The following is a 20,052-nucleotide window of genomic DNA, read 5'->3' on the forward strand; positions in this document are numbered from 1 at the left end:
TTTGCTGGAGTGCTGTGGGTTTGCAGCAGCGGACGTGTACTGCCTGCAGGATTTCCCTGGGGCAGGCTACTTCGACGTGACCTTCAGGAGCGTGAAGCATTGTGAGCAGCTCCTGAAGGTCTTCAAGGAGAAGGAAGGGGAACCTCTGTTCTCCATCTTGTCGGCGGTCCCGTTGTGTGTGCTTCCTGCGCAGAGGAGTCGGGTTGTGACAATCCAAATGTACAACCCTTACGTCCCAGCGGCAGATGTTCTCACCTTCTTGAAGAGGTATGTCCAGGTGGAAGGCGAAAGCACCGATGTGGTCGATCCTTTCGGGATCTGGACCAGTAAGCGGCAGGTCAAGGTAACCCTGAGGGTCGATGGCAGCGGGAACATCCTCCACCCACCCTCCAGCTTCGCCATCGGAGGAAGCAGAGGTTACCTGACGTACGCAGGGCAGCCGAAGGTGTGCCGAACCTGCGGGAGGTCAGGCCACATGGCGGCCGACTGTAAGGTGACTGTATGCCGAAATTGCAAACAGGAAGGCCACCTGACCAAGGATTGCAAGGAGGCCAAGAACTGTAACCTGTGCGGAGAGGCGGGCCACATGTACAAGGCCTGTCCAAGACGAGGAGCCGCCACTTACGCACAGATGGCCAGAGGTGGCAACACGAGCCGGGGACCGCCAAAGCCCAGCAGGGCACCACAAGATAGCACGGAAACGGTGCCTGGAGACACCCAGAAGGAAGAGCAGGCGGTAGCGGAGCAGACGGCAGACAGCGGGGAGGTACAGCAGCCGATCCAAGCTCCTTCAAGGCAGACGGAGGAAATGGAAGAGGAGGAATCAAAGGAGGCAGATGACTGGATCACAGTCAGAAATAGGAAGAGGAAACCTGTCTCGGGCCCCAAAGCCACCCAGAGAAGGGGGAAACGACACCTCCAAGCCGAGGATACAGGCAGCTCTTCTGATGGTGAGGACGGGCGCAAGAAGGGTCGCCACCAGAGGAAGAGACAGAGCGCCATGGGGAGAAAGGAGGGCAGCACCACCCAAGAAGGGAAAGACGATCCCTCTGTGGGGATGGGTAAAGGCCTCCCCCTACCCGGTGAGAACCAAGAGGTGTCCACCGGCCCACAGCTCCAGGTAACTGGGAGCAGCGGTCCTGTGACAGCCCCACTGTCAGATGGAGAACTGGACGGTGCGGACCCTGGGCTTGACACAAAGACACCGGAGCGGGGAAATGGCTCCAGCGTGGAGCCGGACAGCTACCTCAGCCCTGGGATGGTCCAGCAGTTTGCCGTCACCACGGGGATGCACGCAGCTACCCCAGAGGAGCAAGACCAGCAGCAAATGGACACTATTAACCTTGTAAATTGTTAAAATGGGGTTTAAAGTTGCCAGCATCAATGTGCGTAGCATCAAATCGGCTACGCGATGTGTTTCAACGATGGCCTTCCTGGCCAGCGTTAAAGCCGACCTCCTGTTTCTGCAGGAGTGTGGGATACCGCACCTCAGCAGCTACAGGAGATGGTCGAGCTTGTGGGCCCATGGGCAGTCAGTTTGGTCGGGGGGCAACGATAGCCGCGCCTCCGGCCTGGGTATCCTGTTGCGAGGAAGCAACTTCACCATCTCCGAGGTTAAGGAGGTGGTGGGCGGGCGCCTCCTCGTCGCCGACGTTATGTACAGGAATGCTCCCCTGAGACTGATCAATGTGTACGCCCCAGTGGGTAAGAGTGAACGGTTGGCCGTCCTGCAGCAGCTTCCACTGTTGCTGGCTACGTCCAGGCCGGTCATTCTGGCCGGAGACTTCAACTGTATCATTGATGCAGATGGACGATCCGGCGGGGGGGACAGTAAACTGGACGCCACGTCCAGAGCCCTGATGGACGCGGTAAAAGATGCCAAGCTGCACGACGTCTTCAGCACCCCTGCAGACGGAGCGCAGCGTAGATACACCTGGTCACGGGCAGACGGGTCTATCCGCTCAAGGATAGATTACCTGTTTGTGTCCCGAACGCTCTCGGTCAGATCCACCGACGTCAAGCCGGTGTTCTTCTCTGACCACTGCCTCCTGCTGGCCGACTGTCACCTACAGGACGAGCAGCGGGCGGGTAAGGGAACGTGGAAGCTGAACACTAAGCTGTTGACCCCGGGAAACATTGAGGAGCTCAAGAGGGACTACGCAGGTTGGAGAACCGTGAAGCCCCTCTTTGAGTCTCCAGCAGACTGGTGGGAAACAGTTAAAGGGAACATCAAGAGGTTCTTCATCCTCAAAGGTGTTCAGGAGGCGAGAGAGAGGCGGGGAAAACTGTCCCAGCTCCAGGAAAGTATGCAGAACCTGCTCCTGCTGCAGACGATGGGGGTCGATGTCACGGAGGACCTCAAGGAGGTGAAGGGCCAGCAAGCCTCGCTCTTTGCCTCAGAGGCCTCCAAGATAATCTTCCGGTCCAGGGTCCGCTCGGTGGAGCAGGACGAGACGTGCTCACGTTTCTTCTTCCAGAAGGTGCACAAAGAGAGCTCTGTGCTCAGCAGCCTGAAGGAAGAAGACGGCTCGACAACGTCATCTCAGGCTGACGTCATGAGGATCAGTAAATCCTTCTATGCCAGTCTGTATGACGCGAAGCCGACCGACAGCGCGGCCTCCCAGTCGTTCCTGTCGTCTATCACGGAGGTCTTAGACGACAGAACACGCGAGAGGCTGGACCAGCCGCTATCTCTGGACGAGCTGACCAAGGCCCTCGAGTCCTTCGAAAAGAATAAAACTCCCGGAAGCGATGGCTTACCGGTCGAGCTCTATTCCGCTCTGTGGGACTTGATTGGCCAGGACCTGCTGGAGGTGTATGTCAGTATGCTTCGGGCAGGTACCATGAGCGAATCCATGAGGAAAGGCATCATCACCCTCATCTATAAGCGGAAGGGGGAGAGCGAGGAACTCAAAAATTGGAGACCGATCACACTGTTGAATGCAGATTACAAAATCCTGTCAAAGGTAATTGCCAACCGGGTCAGGTCTGCTCTGGGGTCGGTGATTCACCCTGACCAAACCTGTGCTGTGCCAGGCAGGAAGATCGCTGAGAGTCTCGCACTCCTCAGGGATACGATCGCCTACGTGCAGGACAGAGGGTTGGACGCCTGCCTGATCAGCCTGGACCAGGAGAAAGCCTTTGACAGGATATCACACATGTATATGAGAGATGTTCTCTCCAAAATGGGCTTTGGGGAGGGAATCTGCAATTGGATCAGACTGCTCTACACCAACATTGTCAGTGCAGTCTCAATCAATGGGTGGGAATCAGATAGCTTCCCAGTCAGATCTGGAGTAAGGCAGGGCTGCCCTCTCTCTCCTGCCTTGTTTGTGTGCTGCATAGAGCCATTTGCCGAGTCCATCAGGAAGGATGCGAGCCTGAGAGGGGTGACTATTCCGGGCAGCGGGGGCCTGCAGGTTAAGGCCTCCCTGTACATGGATGACGTCGCCGTTTTCTGCTCGGATCCGCTGTCCGTGCGCAGACTCATGTGCATTTGTGACCAGTTCGAACGGGCCTCGGGGGCCAAGGTAAACCGAGGCAAGAGCGAGGCCATGCTCTTCGGGAACTGGGCCGACCAATCCTCGATCCCCTTCACCGTCAGGACCGACCACCTGAAGGTGCTGGGTATTTGGTTCGGGGGGGCTGGGGCGTGCGCCAAGTCTTGGGAGGAGCGTATCAGTAAAGTGAGGCAGAAACTGGGCAGATGGAGGCTACGGTCGCTCTCCATCACGGGAAAAAACCTGGTCATCAGGTGTGAGGCACTGTCATTGCTGTTGTACGTGGCACAGGTCTGGCCTATTCCCAGAACCTGCGCCGCTGCAGTCGTCCGGGCCATCTTCCAGTTCATATGGAGTTCAAAGATGGACCGGGTCCGAAGGGACTCACTGTACAAAGATCTGGGCAACGGGGGAAAAAATACACCCAATGCCACCCTCACCCTGATGGCCACCTTTGTGTGTGGCTGCATCAAGCTGTGCGTGGATCCCCGGTACGCAAACACCAAGTGTCACTACGTACTGAGGTTCTACCTGTCCCCGGTGTTGCGAAGGATGGGCCTGGCCTCGCTGCCGCGGAACGCTCCGAGTAGTTGGACCGTTCCGTACCACCTGTCCTTCGTGGAGAAATTTCTGAAGAAAAACACCTTTGACCACAAGTCCATCAGGAAGTGGTCAGCACGTAGCGTCCTCGAGACCCTTCGGGAAAAGGAGAGGGCGGATCCTGTTGAGTGGTTCCCTGAGCAGACTGTCAAAGCAATTTGGCAGAATGCCTCATCGCCAGAACTTTCCAACAAGCACCAAGACATGGCTTGGCTGGTGGTGAGAAGGGCTCTACCTGTGAGATCGTTTATGCACGCCCGGACTCTCAGCCGCACCGCACGCTGCCCTCGAAGCGGCTGCGGGGGGGACGAGACTGTCACACACCTCCTTCTGGAATGTGCCTATGCAGAGGAAGTCTGGAGAGGAATGCAGTGGTATTTGTCGAGGTTCGTCCCGAGCAGCGCCGTGACGCGGGACTCCGTGCTCTACGGCCTGTTCCCCGGGACGCACACCGAGACGAACATCAACTGCGCCTGGAGGATCATCAACTCGGTGAAGGTCGCTCTCTGGGCGGTCCGAAACCTGTTGATCTTCCAGCTGAAGGAGTTGACCCCGACTGAGTGTTGCAGACTGGCACATTCCAAGGTCCAGGACTACGTGTTGAGGGACGCGCTGAAGCTTGGGGCAGCTGCCGCCAAGGCGCGGTGGGGAAAGACCACCGTTTAACATCTGCCTGTCGATAGAAAAGCAGGGGGCCCATGCAGTCATTTGGGCTCTGCTGTCGCCTCAGCTCAATATATGAGTGAGAGATGCACTGATCTGTATGGAATAATGACAATTCGGAGCTGTGTATGTAAATGTGGAAATATGAATGGCATTACCTAATGTACAGTGTATCAAATTATTCTATGCATATTTTATGAATAAAGTATATTTTTGAAATTAAAAAAAAAAAAAATTCTGTTCTTATCAGTTTAATCGCTGATATCTCCCGAAGGTGGGAGTGTTTGTATTAAATGGATTTTTGGAGCAGGGAGATGGCTTAAGGGCTTGCTCTGTCCTCTCCATGTATCAGCCTGGTATTGCAGTGTTTCCAGGAATGGTGCACCCAACGTCTACCCAAGTTCAAAAGCAGGTGAATGCAATGTGAATCTCTTGCCTTTGCTCGTTTGCCGTGTTGATGGCAGTCAGTGATTGTTGCATCTATTGTCTTTTCAGTTGCAGGAAACTATCGTCTTTTGTTACGGGTTTTCTGTCTTATGAACCTGCTCTGCAGTTACCTGATGAAGGTGCAGCACGCTGAAAGCCAGGACAGGGGTAACCCCAACGTGCTACAGGGAACATTCTGGAACCAGGGGCCTGCCAGGAAGGTAACTTGCCAATTTGAATGAATGGATTTGACCTTGTCTGCCGTTTTGGGCTTCTGCGGTCGTTCTTGGAACGTATCCCACCGATGGTACGGCGGTGGCGGGGGGTGGGGTGACTGCTGTAATTTCAAAGAACCCCGTTGGGCTGAAACCTGGTGTTGTGGGATTTTTAACACAGTCAAATCAGGTTGTGGGATCCCATGACTCAGCCAATGTCAAATGGCTATCAGATCAGCCCCCACAGCCCCTTCCCAACCCCCCACCCCCGAGGCAACAAATTTATCCTAATATTTTCTTGAACAAGGAAGAAATGTCTTTAGTCTGTTTCCTGAATAGAGTGAAACCCCCATCTCTGTTTTGTTTCTTCGCAAACTACTGTACGGAAGCGACCTGCTTTAGTAGCTACGTCTGTACGTAAAGATTATTCACGCAGACGATCGCCCAAGGCTGGAACTGGCTTCAGCTCCCTGGTGCCACCAGGCAGCCGTACTAACCACTGATCCACTGTGCCACCCGTACGATTTGGAACGATTTGTCATCATTTGCGGTGCAAGTAGCGAAACAGTTGTCAGTTTGTCAACTGGGTCGGATTATAATGTTGTCAGCGATCTGCAGCAATGTGAACGGAGATGTCGAATCGAGCTGCTGGTGGTGATGAGGCGCGCTTGCAGCGTGACATGTTTACACGGGGAGATCAGCTCCCTCCCCATTCTCCACAGAGAGTCGGATACAAGTAGAGAGGATATTGAAAGTGGACGATAAAGAAAGGGTGCACGGACGTAATTCGCTTTTCGCAACTTTTCGGATTGATGCGGAATGCCGAGGAGCGAATCCTGTACGTGAGGGAAACGATGATTGGCATTTATGGGCAAGCTACACCAACACAAGGGGAGGCAATGAATAGGATCTTTCCGTCAAGGCCAACAATTCTCGCCCATGCCGAGATCAGCCTGGTGGTGAGCTGCTCTCTCGAACCGCTGCAGTCCAAGTGCTGTCGGTAGCCCCGCGATGCTGTTTGGGCGGGGATTCCCGATTTTGACCCGGTAACACCGGAGGAACAAGGACATATTTGCAATTCAGGACAGCGAGTGCCTCGGCGCGGGGGAGAACTTGCGAATGGTGGTGTTCCCGTGGATCTGCTGCCGTCATCCTTCGAGGCTGCGTTGGCCATGGGTTTGCAAGGTTCTGCCTGAGGAATTCTGGTGAATCTTGTAGATGCCGGGGGAATGAATGACCCTGCCGCCGCCGCTGTCCCCGATCACCGGGAGAAACCTCTCTGCAGTCGACCTGACGTGCGGTGGCTCCGGCCCGTGCCATCTGATTGGTCGTCAGCGCGACCTACGCGGCTACGTAACAGATGGACAGAAAAGCACGGGGAAAGCACAGCGACTGCTGCAGAGTGATCTTCCGGTCTGGTTGGATATCTTGGAAGGAAGGTAGACGGTAAGGGAATAAAGGAACTTTGAATATCATCAAACTGATGGAAAGGATAGTCGGCAAATATGACCTCCACCGTTGGAGTATTAATGTGCTATCGCTTCTCGGCCTTTTGGCTTGGAATATGTGTAGTTTCTGTTCTTATCAGTTTAATCGCTGATATCTCCCGAAGGTGGGAGTGTTTGTATTAAATGGATTTTTGGAGCAGGGAGATGGCTTAAGGGCTTGCTCTGTCCTCTCCATGTATCAGCCTGGTATTGCAGTGTTTCCAGGAATGGTGCACCCAACGCTTACCCAAGTTCAAAAGCAGGTGAATGCAATGTGAATCTCTTGCCTTTGCTAGTTTGCCGTGTTGATGGCAGTCAGTGATTGTTGCATCTATTGTCTTTTCAGTTGCAGGAAACTATCGTCTTTTGTTACGGGTTTTCTGTCTTATGAACCTGCTCTGCAGTTACCTGATGAAGGTGCAGCACGCTGAAAGCCAGGACAGGGGTAACCCCAACGTGCTACAGGGAACATTCTGGAACCAGGGGCCTGCCAGGAAGGTAACTTGCCAATTTGAATGAATGGATTTGCCCTTGTCTGCCGTTTTGGGCTTCTGCGGTCGTTCTTGGAACGTATCCCACCGATGGTACGGCGGTGGCGGGGGGTGGGGTGACTGCTGTAATTTCAAAGAACCCCGTTGGGCTGAACCCTGGTGTTGTGGGATTTTTAACACAGTCAAATCAGGTTGTGGGATCCCATGACTCAGCCAATGTCAAATGGCTATCAGATCAGCCCCCACAGCCCCTTCCCAACCCCCCCGCCTCCCCCCCCAACCCCGAGGCAACAAATTTATCCTAATATTTTCTTGAACAAGAAAGAAATGTCTTTGGTCTGTTTCCTGAATAGAGTGAAACCCCCATCTCTGTTTGTTTCTTCGCAAACTACTGTACGGAAGCGACCTGCTTTAGTAGCTACGTCTGCACGTAGAGATTATTCACGCAGACGATCGCCCAAGGCTGGAACTGGCTTCAGCTCCCTGGTGCCACCAGGCAGCCGTACTAACCACTGATCCACTGTGCCACCCGTACGATTTGGAACGATTTGTCATCATTTGCGGTGCAAGTAGCGAAACAGTTGTCAGTTTGTCAACTGGGTCGGATTATAATGTTGTCAGCGATCTGCAGCAATGTGAACGGAGATGTCGAATCGAGCTGCTGGTGGTGATGAGGCACGCTTGCAGCGTGACATGTTTACACGGGGAGATCAGCTCCCTCCCCATTCTCCACAGAGAGTCGGATACAAGTAGAGAGGATATTGAAAGTGGACGATAAAGAAAGGGTGCACGGACGTAATTCGCTTTTCGCAACTTTTCGGATTGATGCGGAATGCCGAGGAGCGAATCCTGTACGTGAGGGAAACGATGATTGGCATTTATGGGCAAGCTACACCAACACAAGGGGAGGCAATGAATAGGATCTTTCCGTCAAGGCCAACATTTCTCGCCCATGCCGAGATCAGCCTGGTGGTGAGCTGCTCTCTCGAACCGCTGCAGTCCAAGTGCTGTCGGTAGCCCCGCGATGCTGTTTGGGCGGGGATTCCCGATTTTGACCCGGTAACACCGGAGGAACAAAGACATATTTGCAATTCAGGACAGCGAGTGTCTCGGGGGGGGGGGGGAGGGGGGAGAACTTGCGAATGGTGGTGTTCCCGTGGATCTGCTGCCGTCATCCTTCGAGGCTGCGTTGGCCATGGGTTTGCAAGGTGCTGCCTGAGGAATTCTGGTGAATCTTGTAGATGCCGGGGGAATGAATGACCCTGCCGGGGGAATGAATGACCCTGCCGCCGCCGCTGTCCCCGATCACCGGGAGAAACCTCTCTGCAGTCGACCTGACGTGCGGTGGCTCCGGCCCGTGCCATCTGATTGGTCGTCAGCGCGACCTACGCGGCTACGTAACAGATGGACAGAAAAGCACGGGGAAAGCACAGCGACTGCTGCAGAGTGATCTTCCGGTCTGGTTGGATATCTTGGAAGGAAGGTAGACGGTAAGGGAATAAAGGAACTTTGAATATCATCAAACTGATGGAAAGGATAGTCGGCAAATATGACCTCCACCGTTGGAGTATTGATGTGCTATCGCTTCTCGGCCTTTTGGCTTGGAATATGTGTAGTTCCTGAGGTCCAGAGGAAGAGATTCTGCTCGAGAGCTGCAGGTTCGACGCTGCAGAAGTGCGCTGGCGGGAGAAAAACCAAGGGGTTCGTGTTGCGAGTCGTTGGAGCTGCTGGAGACCATCGCTGGATCGTGATTGGCCGCTGGAGGATCGTTTGGTTGTGCTGACCTGCTCTTGGTGGATCTTTATGCTGGCTTCGGCCTAACGCCAATTCAGGTATCAGCCAACCTCAGAGCTATGGCCTCAGCAGCCGCTCGCAGCCCTGGCCAGGGCATTCGCAACACAGTCAGGGTGACTGTGAAGAAGGTGGAGGAGCACACACCGGTCGATCGGACGGTGTTTGTGAAGAAGGTTTTGCTGGAGTGCTGTGGGTTTGCAGCAGCGGACGTGTACTGCCTGCAGGATTTCCCTGGGGCAGGCTACTTCGACGTGACCTTCAGGAGCGTGAAGCATTGTGAGCAGCTCCTGAAGGTCTTCAAGGAGAAGGAAGGGGAACCTCTGTTCTCCATCTTGTCGGCGGTCCCGTTGTGTGTGCTTCCTGCGCAGAGGAGTCGGGTTGTGACAATCCAAATGTACAACCCTTACGTCCCAGCGGCAGATGTTCTCACCTTCTTGAAGAGGTATGTCCAGGTGGAAGGCGAAAGCACCGATGTGGTCGATCCTTTCGGGATCTGGACCAGTAAGCGGCAGGTCAAGGTAACCCTGAGGGTCGATGGCAGCGGGAACATCCTCCACCCACCCTCCAGCTTCGCCATCGGAGGAAGCAGAGGTTACCTGACGTACGCAGGGCAGCCGAAGGTGTGCCGAACCTGCGGGAGGTCAGGCCACATGGCGGCCGACTGTAAGGTGACTGTATGCCGAAATTGCAAACAGGAAGGCCACCTGACCAAGGATTGCAAGGAGGCCAAGAACTGTAACCTGTGCGGAGAGGCGGGCCACATGTACAAGGCCTGTCCAAGACGAGGAGCCGCCACTTACGCACAGATGGCCAGAGGTGGCAACACGAGCCGGGGACCGCCAAAGCCCAGCAGGGCACCACAAGATAGCACGGAAACGGTGCCTGGAGACACCCAGAAGGAAGAGCAGGCGGTAGCGGAGCAGACGGCAGACAGCGGGGAGGTACAGCAGCCGATCCAAGCTCCTTCAAGGCAGACGGAGGAAATGGAAGAGGAGGAATCAAAGGAGGCAGATGACTGGATCACAGTCAGAAATAGGAAGAGGAAACCTGTCTCGGGCCCCAAAGCCACCCAGAGAAGGGGGAAACGACACCTCCAAGCCGAGGATACAGGCAGCTCTTCTGATGGTGAGGACGGGCGCAAGAAGGGTCGCCACCAGAGGAAGAGACAGAGCGCCATGGGGAGAAAGGAGGGCAGCACCACCCAAGAAGGGAAAGACGATCCCTCTGTGGGGATGGGTAAAGGCCTCCCCCTACCCGGTGAGAACCAAGAGGTGTCCACCGGCCCACAGCTCCAGGTAACTGGGAGCAGCGGTCCTGTGACAGCCCCACTGTCAGATGGAGAACTGGACGGTGCGGACCCTGGGCTTGACACAAAGACACCGGAGCGGGGAAATGGCTCCAGCGTGGAGCCGGACAGCTACCTCAGCCCTGGGATGGTCCAGCAGTTTGCCGTCACCACGGGGATGCACGCAGCTACCCCAGAGGAGCAAGACCAGCAGCAAATGGACACTATTAACCTTGTAAATTGTTAAAATGGGGTTTAAAGTTGCCAGCATCAATGTGCGTAGCATCAAATCGGCTACGCGATGTGTTTCAACGATGGCCTTCCTGGCCAGCGTTAAAGCCGACCTCCTGTTTCTGCAGGAGTGTGGGATACCGCACCTCAGCAGCTACAGGAGATGGTCGAGCTTGTGGGCCCATGGGCAGTCAGTTTGGTCGGGGGGCAACGATAGCCGCGCCTCCGGCCTGGGTATCCTGTTGCGAGGAAGCAACTTCACCATCTCCGAGGTTAAGGAGGTGGTGGGCGGGCGCCTCCTCGTCGCCGACGTTATGTACAGGAATGCTCCCCTGAGACTGATCAATGTGTACGCCCCAGTGGGTAAGAGTGAACGGTTGGCCGTCCTGCAGCAGCTTCCACTGTTGCTGGCTACGTCCAGGCCGGTCATTCTGGCCGGAGACTTCAACTGTATCATTGATGCAGATGGACGATCCGGCGGGGGGGACAGTAAACTGGACGCCACGTCCAGAGCCCTGATGGACGCGGTAAAAGATGCCAAGCTGCACGACGTCTTCAGCACCCCTGCAGACGGAGCGCAGCGTAGATACACCTGGTCACGGGCAGACGGGTCTATCCGCTCAAGGATAGATTACCTGTTTGTGTCCCGAACGCTCTCGGTCAGATCCACCGACGTCAAGCCGGTGTTCTTCTCTGACCACTGCCTCCTGCTGGCCGACTGTCACCTACAGGACGAGCAGCGGGCGGGTAAGGGAACGTGGAAGCTGAACACTAAGCTGTTGACCCCGGGAAACATTGAGGAGCTCAAGAGGGACTACGCAGGTTGGAGAACCGTGAAGCCCCTCTTTGAGTCTCCAGCAGACTGGTGGGAAACAGTTAAAGGGAACATCAAGAGGTTCTTCATCCTCAAAGGTGTTCAGGAGGCGAGAGAGAGGCGGGGAAAACTGTCCCAGCTCCAGGAAAGTATGCAGAACCTGCTCCTGCTGCAGACGATGGGGGTCGATGTCACGGAGGACCTCAAGGAGGTGAAGGGCCAGCAAGCCTCGCTCTTTGCCTCAGAGGCCTCCAAGATAATCTTCCGGTCCAGGGTCCGCTCGGTGGAGCAGGACGAGACGTGCTCACGTTTCTTCTTCCAGAAGGTGCACAAAGAGAGCTCTGTGCTCAGCAGCCTGAAGGAAGAAGACGGCTCGACAACGTCATCTCAGGCTGACGTCATGAGGATCAGTAAATCCTTCTATGCCAGTCTGTATGACGCGAAGCCGACCGACAGCGCGGCCTCCCAGTCGTTCCTGTCGTCTATCACGGAGGTCTTAGACGACAGAACACGCGAGAGGCTGGACCAGCCGCTATCTCTGGACGAGCTGACCAAGGCCCTCGAGTCCTTCGAAAAGAATAAAACTCCCGGAAGCGATGGCTTACCGGTCGAGCTCTATTCCGCTCTGTGGGACTTGATTGGCCAGGACCTGCTGGAGGTGTATGTCAGTATGCTTCGGGCAGGTACCATGAGCGAATCCATGAGGAAAGGCATCATCACCCTCATCTATAAGCGGAAGGGGGAGAGCGAGGAACTCAAAAATTGGAGACCGATCACACTGTTGAATGCAGATTACAAAATCCTGTCAAAGGTAATTGCCAACCGGGTCAGGTCTGCTCTGGGGTCGGTGATTCACCCTGACCAAACCTGTGCTGTGCCAGGCAGGAAGATCGCTGAGAGTCTCGCACTCCTCAGGGATACGATCGCCTACGTGCAGGACAGAGGGTTGGACGCCTGCCTGATCAGCCTGGACCAGGAGAAAGCCTTTGACAGGATATCACACATGTATATGAGAGATGTTCTCTCCAAAATGGGCTTTGGGGAGGGAATCTGCAATTGGATCAGACTGCTCTACACCAACATTGTCAGTGCAGTCTCAATCAATGGGTGGGAATCAGATAGCTTCCCAGTCAGATCTGGAGTAAGGCAGGGCTGCCCTCTCTCTCCTGCCTTGTTTGTGTGCTGCATAGAGCCATTTGCCGAGTCCATCAGGAAGGATGCGAGCCTGAGAGGGGTGACTATTCCGGGCAGCGGGGGCCTGCAGGTTAAGGCCTCCCTGTACATGGATGACGTCGCCGTTTTCTGCTCGGATCCGCTGTCCGTGCGCAGACTCATGTGCATTTGTGACCAGTTCGAACGGGCCTCGGGGGCCAAGGTAAACCGAGGCAAGAGCGAGGCCATGCTCTTCGGGAACTGGGCCGACCAATCCTCGATCCCCTTCACCGTCAGGACCGACCACCTGAAGGTGCTGGGTATTTGGTTCGGGGGGCTGGGGCGTGCGCCAAGTCTTGGGAGGAGCGTATCAGTAAAGTGAGGCAGAAACTGGGCAGATGGAGGCTACGGTCGCTCTCCATCACGGGAAAAAACCTGGTCATCAGGTGTGAGGCACTGTCATTGCTGTTGTACGTGGCACAGGTCTGGCCTATTCCCAGAACCTGCGCCGCTGCAGTCGTCCGGGCCATCTTCCAGTTCATATGGAGTTCAAAGATGGACCGGGTCCGAAGGGACTCACTGTACAAAGATCTGGGCAACGGGGGAAAAAATACACCCAATGCCACCCTCACCCTGATGGCCACCTTTGTGTGTGGCTGCATCAAGCTGTGCGTGGATCCCCGGTACGCAAACACCAAGTGTCACTACGTACTGAGGTTCTACCTGTCCCCGGTGTTGCGAAGGATGGGCCTGGCCTCGCTGCCGCGGAACGCTCCGAGTAGTTGGACCGTTCCGTACCACCTGTCCTTCGTGGAGAAATTTCTGAAGAAAAACACCTTTGACCACAAGTCCATCAGGAAGTGGTCAGCACGTAGCGTCCTCGAGACCCTTCGGGAAAAGGAGAGGGCGGATCCTGTTGAGTGGTTCCCTGAGCAGACTGTCAAAGCAATTTGGCAGAATGCCTCATCGCCAGAACTTTCCAACAAGCACCAAGACATGGCTTGGCTGGTGGTGAGAAGGGCTCTACCTGTGAGATCGTTTATGCACGCCCGGACTCTCAGCCGCACCGCACGCTGCCCTCGAAGCGGCTGCGGGGGGGACGAGACTGTCACACACCTCCTTCTGGAATGTGCCTATGCAGAGGAAGTCTGGAGAGGAATGCAGTGGTATTTGTCGAGGTTCGTCCCGAGCAGCGCCGTGACGCGGGACTCCGTGCTCTACGGCCTGTTCCCCGGGACGCACACCGAGACGAACATCAACTGCGCCTGGAGGATCATCAACTCGGTGAAGGTCGCTCTCTGGGCGGTCCGAAACCTGTTGATCTTCCAGCTGAAGGAGTTGACCCCGACTGAGTGTTGCAGACTGGCACATTCCAAGGTCCAGGACTACGTGTTGAGGGACGCGCTGAAGCTTGGGGCAGCTGCCGCCAAGGCGCGGTGGGGAAAGACCACCGTTTAACATCTGCCTGTCGATAGAAAAGCAGGGGGCCCATGCAGTCATTTGGGCTCTGCTGTCGCCTCAGCTCAATATATGAGTGAGAGATGCACTGATCTGTATGGAATAATGACAATTCGGAGCTGTGTATGTAAATGTGGAAATATGAATGGCATTACCTAATGTACAGTGTATCAAATTATTCTATGCATATTTTATGAATAAAGTATATTTTTGAAATAAAAAAAAAAAAAAATTCTGTTCTTATCAGTTTAATCGCTGATATCTCCCGAAGGTGGGAGTGTTTGTATTAAATGGATTTTTGGAGCAGGGAGATGGCTTAAGGGCTTGCTCTGTCCTCTCCATGTATCAGCCTGGTATTGCAGTGTTTCCAGGAATGGTGCACCCAACGTCTACCCAAGTTCAAAAGCAGGTGAATGCAATGTGAATCTCTTGCCTTTGCTCGTTTGCCGTGTTGATGGCAGTCAGTGATTGTTGCATCTATTGTCTTTTCAGTTGCAGGAAACTATCGTCTTTTGTTACGGGTTTTCTGTCTTATGAACCTGCTCTGCAGTTACCTGATGAAGGTGCAGCACGCTGAAAGCCAGGACAGGGGTAACCCCAACGTGCTACAGGGAACATTCTGGAACCAGGGGCCTGCCAGGAAGGTAACTTGCCAATTTGAATGAATGGATTTGACCTTGTCTGCCGTTTTGGGCTTCTGCGGTCGTTCTTGGAACGTATCCCACCGATGGTACGGCGGTGGCGGGGGGTGGGGTGACTGCTGTAATTTCAAAGAACCCCGTTAGGCTGAAACCTGGTGTTGTGGGATTTTTAACACAGTCAAATCAGGTTGTGGGATCCCATGACTCAGCCAATGTCAAATGGCTATCAGATCAGCCCCCACAGCCCCTTCCCAACCCCCCACCCCCGAGGCAACAAATTTATCCTAATATTTTCTTGAACAAGGAAGAAATGTCTTTGGTCTGTTTCCTGAATAGAGTGAAACCCCCATCTCTGTTTTGTTTCTTCGCAAACTACTGTACGGAAGCGACCTGCTTTAGTAGCTACGTCTGTACGTAAAGATTATTCACGCAGACGATCGCCCAAGGCTGGAACTGGCTTCAGCTCCCTGGTGCCACCAGGCAGCCGTACTAACCACTGATCCACTGTGCCACCCGTACGATTTGGAACGATTTGTCATCATTTGCGGTGCAAGTAGCGAAACAGTTGTCAGTTTGTCAACTGGGTCGGATTATAATGTTGTCAGCGATCTGCAGCAATGTGAACGGAGATGTCGAATCGAGCTGCTGGTGGTGATGAGGCGCGCTTGCAGCGTGACATGTTTACACGGGGAGATCAGCTCCCTCCCCATTCTCCACAGAGAGTCGGATACAAGTAGAGAGGATATTGAAAGTGGACGATAAAGAAAGGGTGCACGGACGTAATTCGCTTTTCGCAACTTTTCGGATTGATGCGGAATGCCGAGGAGCGAATCCTGTACGTGAGGGAAACGATGATTGGCATTTATGGGCAAGCTACACCAACACAAGGGGAGGCAATGAATAGGATCTTTCCGTCAAGGCCAACATTTCTCGCCCATGCCGAGATCAGCCTGGTGGTGAGCTGCTCTCTCGAACCGCTGCAGTCCAAGTGCTGTCGGTAGCCCCGCGATGCTGTTTGGGCGGGGATTCCCGATTTTGACCCGGTAACACCGGAGGAACAAGGACATATTTGCAATTCAGGACAGCGAGTGCCTCGGCGGGGGGGAGAACTTGCGAATGGTGGTGTTCCCGTGGATCTGCTGCCGTCATCCTTCGAGGCTGCGTTGGCCATGGGTTTGCAAGGTGCTGCCTGAGGAATTCTGGTGAATCTTGTAGATGCCGGGGGAATGAATGACCCTGCCGCCGCCGCTGTCCCCGATCACCGGGAGAAACCTCTCTGCAGTCGACCTGACGTGCGGTGGCTCCGGCCCGTGCCATCTGATTGGTCGTCAGCGCGACCTACGCGGCTACGTAACAGATGGACAGAAAAGCACGGGGAAAGCACAGCGACTGCTGCAGAGTGATCTTCCGGTCTGGTTGGATATCTTGGAAGGAAGGTAGACGGTAAGGGAATAAAGGAACTTTGAATATCATCAAACTGATGGAAAGGATAGTCGGCAAATATGACCTCCACCGTTGGAGTATTAATGTGCTATCGCTTCTCGGCCTTTTGGCTTGGAATATGTGTAGTTTCTGTTCTTATCAGTTTAATCGCTGATATCTCCCGAAGGTGGGAGTGTTTGTATTAAATGGATTTTTGGAGCAGGGAGATGGCTTAAGGGCTTGCTCTGTCCTCTCCATGTATCAGCCTGGTATTGCAGTGTTTCCAGGAATGGTGCACCCAACGCTTACCCAAGTTCAAAAGCAGGTGAATGCAATGTGAATCTCTTGCCTTTGCTAGTTTGCCGTGTTGATGGCAGTCAGTGATTGTTGCATCTATTGTCTTTTCAGTTGCAGGAAACTATCGTCTTTTGTTACGGGTTTTCTGTCTTATGAACCTGCTCTGCAGTTACCTGATGAAGGTGCAGCACGCTGAAAGCCAGGACAGGGGTAACCCCAACGTGCTACAGGGAACATTCTGGAACCAGGGGCCTGCCAGGAAGGTAACTTGCCAATTTGAATGAATGGATTTGCCCTTGTCTGCCGTTTTGGGCTTCTGCGGTCGTTCTTGGAACGTATCCCACCGATGGTACGGCGGTGGCGGGGGGTGGGGTGACTGCTGTAATTTCAAAGAACCCCGTTGGGCTGAACCCTGGTGTTGTGGGATTTTTAACACAGTCAAATCAGGTTGTGGGATCCCATGACTCAGCCAATGTCAAATGGCTATCAGATCAGCCCCCACAGCCCCTTCCCAACCCCCCCGCCTCCCCCCCCAACCCCGAGGCAACAAATTTATCCTAATATTTTCTTGAACAAGAAAGAAATGTCTTTGGTCTGTTTCCTGAATAGAGTGAAACCCCCATCTCTGTTTGTTTCTTCGCAAACTACTGTACGGAAGCGACCTGCTTTAGTAGCTACGTCTGCACGTAAAGATTATTCACGCAGACGATCGCCCAAGGCTGGAACTGGCTTCAGCTCCCTGGTGCCACCAGGCAGCCGTACTAACCACTGATCCACTGTGCCACCCGTACGATTTGGAACGATTTGTCATCATTTGCGGTGCAAGTAGCGAAACAGTTGTCAGTTTGTCAACTGGTTCGGATTATAATGTTGTCAGCGATCTGCAGCAATGTGAACGGAGATGTCGAATCGAGCTGCTGGTGGTGATGAGGCACGCTTGCAGCGTGACATGTTTACACGGGGAGATCAGCTCCCTCCCCATTCTCCACAGAGAGTCGGATACAAGTAGAGAGGATATTGAAAGTGGACGATAAAGAAAGGGTGCACGGACGTAATTCGCTTTTCGCAACTTTTCGGATTGATGCGGAATGCCGAGGAGCGAATCCTGTACGTGAGGGAAACGATGATTGGCATTTATGGGCAAGCTACACCAACACAAGGGGAGGCAATGAATAGGATCTTTCCGTCAAGGCCAACATTTCTCGCCCATGCCGAGATCAGCCTGGTGGTGAGCTGCTCTCTCGAACCGCTGCAGTCCAAGTGCTGTCGGTAGCCCCGCGATGCTGTTTGGGCGGGGATTCCCGATTTTGACCCGGTAACACCGGAGGAACAAGGACATATTTGCAATTCAGGACAGCGAGTGCCTCGGCGCGGGGGAGAACTTGCGAATGGTGGTGTTCCCGTGGATCTGCTGCCGTCATCCTTCGAGGCTGCGTTGGCCATGGGTTTACAAGGTGCTGCCTGAGGAATTCTGGTGAATCTTGTAGATGCCGGGGGAATGAATGACCCTGCCGGGGAAATGAATGACCCTGCCGCCGCCGCTGTCCCCGATCACCGGGAGAAACCTCTCTGCAGTCGACCTGACGTGCAGTGGCTCCGGCCCGTGCCATCTGATTGGTCGTCAGCGCGACCTACGCGGCTACGTAACAGAAAACCACGGGTAAAGCACAGCGACTGCTGCAGAGTGATCTTCCGGTCTGGTTGGATATCTTGGAAGGAAGGTAGACGGTAAGGGAATAAAGGAACTTTGAATATCATCAAACTGATGGAAAGGATAGTCGGCAAATATGACCTCCACCGTTGGAGTATTAATGTGCTATCGCTTCTCGGCCTTTTGGCTTGGAATATGTGTAGTTTCTGTTCTTATCAGTTTAATCGCTGATATCTCCCGAAGGTGGGAGTGTTTGTATTAAATGGATTTTTGGAGCAGGGAGATGGCTTAAGGGCTTGCTCTGTCCTCTCCATGTATCAGCCTGGTATTGCAGTGTTTCCAGGAATGGTGCACCCAACGTCTACCCAAGTTCAAAAGCAGGTGAATGCAATGTGAATCTCTTGCCTTTGCTCGTTTGCCGTGTTGATGGCAGTCAGTGATTGTTGCATCTATTGTCTTTTCAGTTGCAGGAAACTATCGTCTTTTGTTACGGGTTTTCTGTCTTATGAACCTGCTCTGCAGTTACCTGATGAAGGTGCAGCACGCTGAAAGCCAGGACAGGGGTAACCCCAACGTGCTACAGGGAACATTCTGGAACCAGGGGCCTGCCAGGAAGGTAACTTGCCAATTTGAATGAATGGATTTGACCTTGTCTGCCGTTTTGGGCTTCTGCGGTCGTTCTTGGAACGTATCCCACCGATGGTACGGCGGTGGCGGGGGGTGGGGTGACTGCTGTAATTTCAAAGAACCCCGTTGGGCTGAAACCTGGTGTTGTGGGATTTTTAACACAGTCAAATCAGGTTGTGGGATCCCATGACTCAGCCAATGTCAAATGGCTATCAGATCAGCCCCCACAGCCCCTTCCCAACCCCCCCCCACCCCGAGGCAACAAATTTATCCTAATATTTTCTTGAACAAGGAAGAAATGTCTTTAGTCTGTTTCCTGAATAGAGTGAAACCCCCATCTCTGTTTTGTTTCTTCGCAAACTACTGTACGGAAGCAACCTGCTTTAGTAGCTACGTCTGTACGTAAAGATTATTCACGCAGACGATCGCCCAAGGCTGGAACTGGCTTCAGCTCCCTGGTGCCACCAGGCAGCCGTACTAACCACTGATCCACTGTGCCACCCGTACGATTTGGAACGATTTGTCATCATTTGCGGTGCAAGTAGCGAAACAGTTGTCAGTTTGTCAACTGGGTCGGATTATAATGTTGTCAGCGATCTGCAGCAATGTGAACGGAGATGTCGAATCGAGCTGCTGGTGGTGATGAGGCGCGCTTGCAGCGTGACATGTTTACACGGGGAGATCAGCTCCCTCCCCATTCTCCACAGAGAGTCGGATACAAGTAGAGAGGATATTGAAAGTGGACGATAAAGAAAGGGTGCACGGACGTAATTCGCTTTTCGCAACTTTTCGGATTGATGCGGAATGCCGAGGAGCGAATCCTGTACGTGAGGGAAACGATGATTGGCATTTATGGGCAAGCTACACCAACACAAGGGGAGGCAATGAATAGGATCTTTCCGTCAAGGCCAACATTTCTCGCCCATGCCGAGATCAGCCTGGTGGTGAGCTGCTCTCTCGAACCGCTGCAGTCCAAGTGCTGTCGGTAGCCCCGCGATGCTGTTTGGGCGGGGATTCCCGATTTTGACCCGGTAACACCGGAGGAACAAGGACATATTTGCAATTCAGGACAGCGAGTGCCTCGGCGGGGGGGAGAACTTGCGAATGGTGGTGTTCCCGTGGATCTGCTGCCGTCATCCTTCGAGGCTGCGTTGGCCATGGGTTTGCAAGGTGCTGCCTGAGGAATTCTGGTGAATCTTGTAGATGCCGGGGGAATGAATGACCCTGCCGCCGCCGCTGTCCCCGATCACCGGGAGAAACCTCTCTGCAGTCGACCTGACGTGCGGTGGCTCCGGCCC

General features: G+C 54.0%; 5 non-coding genes across 5 annotated transcripts; all 5 read left to right on the forward strand.

The window, feature by feature from the left end:
- The first annotated feature begins 4,970 nt into the window (after window positions 1-4,970).
- On the forward strand, window positions 4,971-5,153 carry LOC132831944 (U2 spliceosomal RNA). Its single transcript, XR_009646881.1, has one exon. It is a non-coding gene; the product is annotated as a U2 spliceosomal RNA (small nuclear RNA).
- A 1,787-nt stretch (window positions 5,154-6,940) lies between these two features.
- On the forward strand, window positions 6,941-7,132 carry LOC132831802 (U2 spliceosomal RNA). The gene has a single exon (XR_009646753.1). It is a non-coding gene; the product is annotated as a U2 spliceosomal RNA (small nuclear RNA).
- Window positions 7,133-14,320: 7,188 nt separating this feature from the next.
- Window positions 14,321-14,503, forward strand: LOC132831949 (U2 spliceosomal RNA). Its single transcript, XR_009646883.1, has one exon. It is a non-coding gene; the product is annotated as a U2 spliceosomal RNA (small nuclear RNA).
- A 1,787-nt stretch (window positions 14,504-16,290) lies between these two features.
- Window positions 16,291-16,482, forward strand: LOC132831803 (U2 spliceosomal RNA). The gene has a single exon (XR_009646754.1). It is a non-coding gene; the product is annotated as a U2 spliceosomal RNA (small nuclear RNA).
- A 1,812-nt stretch (window positions 16,483-18,294) lies between these two features.
- LOC132831804 (U2 spliceosomal RNA) lies at window positions 18,295-18,486 on the forward strand. The gene has a single exon (XR_009646755.1). It is a non-coding gene; the product is annotated as a U2 spliceosomal RNA (small nuclear RNA).
- Window positions 18,487-20,052: the final 1,566 nt, after the last annotated feature.

The sequence above is a fragment of the Hemiscyllium ocellatum genome, chromosome 33 (genome assembly GCF_020745735.1).
Source record: "Hemiscyllium ocellatum isolate sHemOce1 chromosome 33, sHemOce1.pat.X.cur, whole genome shotgun sequence".
NCBI classification, from domain to species: domain Eukaryota; kingdom Metazoa; phylum Chordata; class Chondrichthyes; order Orectolobiformes; family Hemiscylliidae; genus Hemiscyllium; species Hemiscyllium ocellatum.